This window comes from Lynx canadensis, chromosome A3 (assembly GCF_007474595.2).
Source record: "Lynx canadensis isolate LIC74 chromosome A3, mLynCan4.pri.v2, whole genome shotgun sequence".
Taxonomy (NCBI): domain Eukaryota; kingdom Metazoa; phylum Chordata; class Mammalia; order Carnivora; family Felidae; genus Lynx; species Lynx canadensis.
Window position 1 is genome coordinate 49,271,443 of NC_044305.1, and position 4,077 is coordinate 49,275,519.

General features: G+C 41.5%; 1 pseudogene; it reads left to right on the forward strand.

Annotated features, from left to right (window-relative positions):
- The first annotated feature begins 2,181 nt into the window (after positions 1 to 2,181).
- On the forward strand, positions 2,182 to 2,716 carry LOC115511208 (annotated as a pseudogene).
- Positions 2,717 to 4,077: the final 1,361 nt, after the last annotated feature.

Sequence of the window (4,077 nt, forward strand, 5' to 3'; positions counted from 1 at the left end):
AATAAATAAACATTAAAAAGAAAGCAACTTAAAAAAATAGTGTCACTTTCTGAGAACTCAGGTCATTTTCAGGAGCCCAGTTCACAGGCACATATCGGCTCTTAAAACATGGGCCAAGGCTCCTCCATGGACAGTTACCAACCTACTAAATTTATTGGATACAAGTGTCTCAAATAAAGTTAGTCAAAAGATATTTCTCCTTTTCATGTCCAACAAATCTCACTAGTATTTAGACAACAGTGACACAACTCTAATGTGGAGCAGGGAGTGTTGGCAGGGAGTCATAACTTGTCAGAAGCAGACTTTGGAGCCTAATTCCTTTAGTAGTGCTTGTTTAATGTATGGGCATATGACCCAGTTCTTCTGCAATGAAACATTAGGAGAAATCCTCTCTGGATTTTGAAGGAAGCCATTTTTCCTCTGAGGTAAAAAGAAAGAAGAAGCCAAGATATCTATCTATCTATCTATCTATCTATCTATCTATCTATCTCTCTATCTATCTTTCTATCTATCTCACCTCCCAGGCTTTCTACTTGCTCTTGTACTTTGAACAAGATAATGTGGTGAGATAGTATGGCCTGGAGCTTTGGCAGCCATCTTGTAACCATGAGGCAATAAGCCTGAAGACAAAAAGTCAACAAGATGAGTATGGCAGAAAGATGGAAAGAGTTTGCATCTCAGATGACAACGATGAGCCCCCAAATCAGCCCTCCAACCATCTCCCTCACTACTCTTTCTGATGTGAAATAATTATGTGGCTTTTTAAGCCACTACTAAGCTGGTAATCAATTCCTTGCAGTTGAAAACAATAAAGTGACACATAGATACAGCAACTTGTTTTATGAAGCTACCATAATCTTGATTCCCAAACCTGAAAGGACACTTCGAAAATAGAAAATTACAGCTTAATCTTCTCATAAGCATACATACAAATATCTTAAAGGAAATATTAGCAAATCAAACCTAGCAATATATTTAAAGAGTAATAGAATGTCCAAATTGGATTTATCCCAGAAATGCAAAGTTGGTCTATCATTTGAAAATCACTTATAGTGTTTCACCACATTAACAGATTAAAAGAGAAAATAGAACCATTTCAATAAATGTAGACAAGCATTTGATAAAACACCCACATGAGGACATGAATGGCTGATCTGGATGAATGGTCCATGGATGTGTTTACTGCAAAACTTCATCAAGTTGTAACAGAAACTGGGCATTTTGTATGTATGTTACACTCAAAATGAAAAGCCTACTTAAGAGATGGCCCAAATTTCCTCATAACAATTTCAAAAAATTGAATAAGAAGATAAAATCTTCCCACATAGAAAGCACCAGGCCCAGATGGTTTTACAGTCAGCTGATATGTCAGATGACAGAGCTCTGCAATCACATTACCTCCCCAGAGCATGTAAAAAGATTTTGATTCAGGGGCATCTGGGTGGCTCAGTAGGTTAGGTGTCTAACTCTTGATCTCATGGTTCATGATATTGAGCCCCCACATCAGGCTTCCAGTGCAGAGCCTGCTTGGGATTCTCTCTCTCCTGCTCTCTGCCCCTCCCCCACAAGCTCTCTCTCCCTCTTTCTCTTCCTCTCTCTCCCTCTCTCAAAATAAATAAATAAACTTTTTTTAAAAAAGAGCTTGATGAGGCACCTGGGTGGCTCAGTCAGATAAGCGTCATGATCTTGTGGTTCTCATGTTCAAGCCCTGCATTTGGCTTTCTGCTGTCAGCATGGAGCCTGCCTTGGATCCTCTATCCATCCACTTCTCCCTCTGCCCCTTCCCCACTTGTCCTCTCTCTCTCTCTCTCTCTCAAAAATAAACATTAAAAAAAGAGCTTGATTCATGAGAATAGTAAAACCTTGATATCAAACCCAAATGACTGACAAGATAAGCTCACCCACAAACATAAATTCAAATCCCATACAAATTTTAGGAACTTGAATATAGCACTTAAAAATTGATAGCTTGGCAGTACACCTGGTGGTCTTGCAGATCTATTTCTTGCTCCAACACTGTTTGGATGGAACAGACCCAGGGATGCCCCTTCTACCAGCCTCTGACCACCCTCCAAACTTTTTTTCCAGTTTGAACCTTTGGAGGCATCTTCTCAGCCACCCTCTGCCTCTGGAACCAGCCAACACCTTATTTTGAGCTTAGCTCCATATTATCAATCAACCATGAGCTCTCAGATTCATAAGAATTATTCCACCAAGGTGGAGGCTGCCATCAACCACCTGGTCAATACGCACCTGTGGGGCTCCATACATACCTCTCTCTGGGCATCTATTTTGACCACAATGAGTTGGCTCTGTAGGGCATGGGCATTTCTTCCACAAGTTGACTAAGAAGTGCAAGGGCACTGAGTATCTCTTGAAGATGCAAAACCAGCTCAGCAAGTGGCCACACCCTCTTCCAGGATGTGCAAAGTCCATCTCAAGATGAGCGAAGTAAAACCCTAGAGGTCACAGAAGCCGCCCTGGTTCTGGAAAACCTGAACGAAGTCCTTTTGAATCTGCACGCCCTGGGTTCTTCCCACACAGACCATCATCTCTGTGACTTCCTGGAGAACCACTTCCTAGATGATGAGGTGAAACTCATCAAGAAGATGGGCAACCACCTGACTAACCTCTGCAGACTTGGTTAGGCAAGTGTCTCTTCAAAAGGCTCACCTTCAAGCATGACCAGGAGCCCCTGAAGCCCAGAAGCCTTTGAGGGGCCCCTTTAGCATCCCCTTGGTGCCAGGGCTTGTTCTTGAGCCTCTCCCTGAAGATGCAGTAGGCAACTTTTTATCCATCTTGGAGCCTTCTCCCAAGACATGGACCAAATGGAATCAATAAAGTTTGTTGCAGAAAAAAAAAAAAAAACACCTAATAGCTTGATCAAAAAGGGTTTATCTCAGAAATGCAAAGTTGGCTTAAAGTTGTGGAATGAGGTTTATCACATAATAGATTGAAAAAAAAAGAAATGTCAATATCATCAACAGATGTAGAAAAGGCATTTGATAAAATTCAGTACCTCATACAAGTTAAGTATCAATATCATCAACAGATGTAGAAAAGGCATTTGATAAAATTCAGTACCTTATACAAGTTAAAAACTCTAAGGGTGCCTGGGTGGCTCAGTCGGTTGGGCGTCTGACTTCGGCTCAGGTCACTCTCACAGTCGGTGAGTTTGAGCCCCATGTCAGGCTCTGTGCTGACAGCTCAGCACAGATTCTGTGTCTTCCTCTCTCTCTGCCCTTCCCCTGCTCATGCTCTATCTCTCTCTGTCTCAAAAATAAATTTTTAAAAAACATTTTAAAAAATTAAAAAAAAAAAAAACTTCTTAACAAACACACTGGGAAGATGGCACAGTAGAAAGCACCAGGAATCCATATCCCCACAGAGACGGGACAATTGCACCGGCAGAATCCCCTGATGTAGCTATTTTGGAACTCTGGAGTCTATTGAAGGTTTGAAACTTCCAGGGGAAGGCTTGAGCAGTAAGCTATGGTTAATTTTAGTCAATTTCAGCTTTTAGCACAAAGCAGCTACCCATCCCCCACCCCCAGCCACATGGCAGAAAACTGTGCATGTGCTCCTAGAGTAGCTTGCACACACCTTACAGGAGCAAGAGTGGACAAAAAGAAACTTATCCTCTAAATACTGAGGATTATGCCCTGGTCACTGCTGCTTCTGCTCTCAGAAGTGCAAAGTGGAGGGCAGACATTGTTGCACTTCCTCCCATTATTGCACTGTTCATTTCCCTATGGCAGAAATAACTTCTAGGGATTGTAAAGGGCCGACATCTTTTCCCTGCCTTTTGTCTTTCTCTTTTTCCATTTTTGGGAGATATACACTAAAAACTAGGACATTCAAAAGCAACATATACAGGGGAAATTAGAATGTCACCACACATGCCCAGGGGGAGGTGAAGGCTCAGAAAAGACCAGAAAAATACCTTGAGTTTATAGTTCTGTCTGATCTTAAGCACAGTCAGGTGACAGATTGGACAACAGATCAAAAATAAATAAAAACAAAAACAGCAAACTCTGTAGATGGGAAAGAATCAGATTTCTGGAGTTATCACATTAC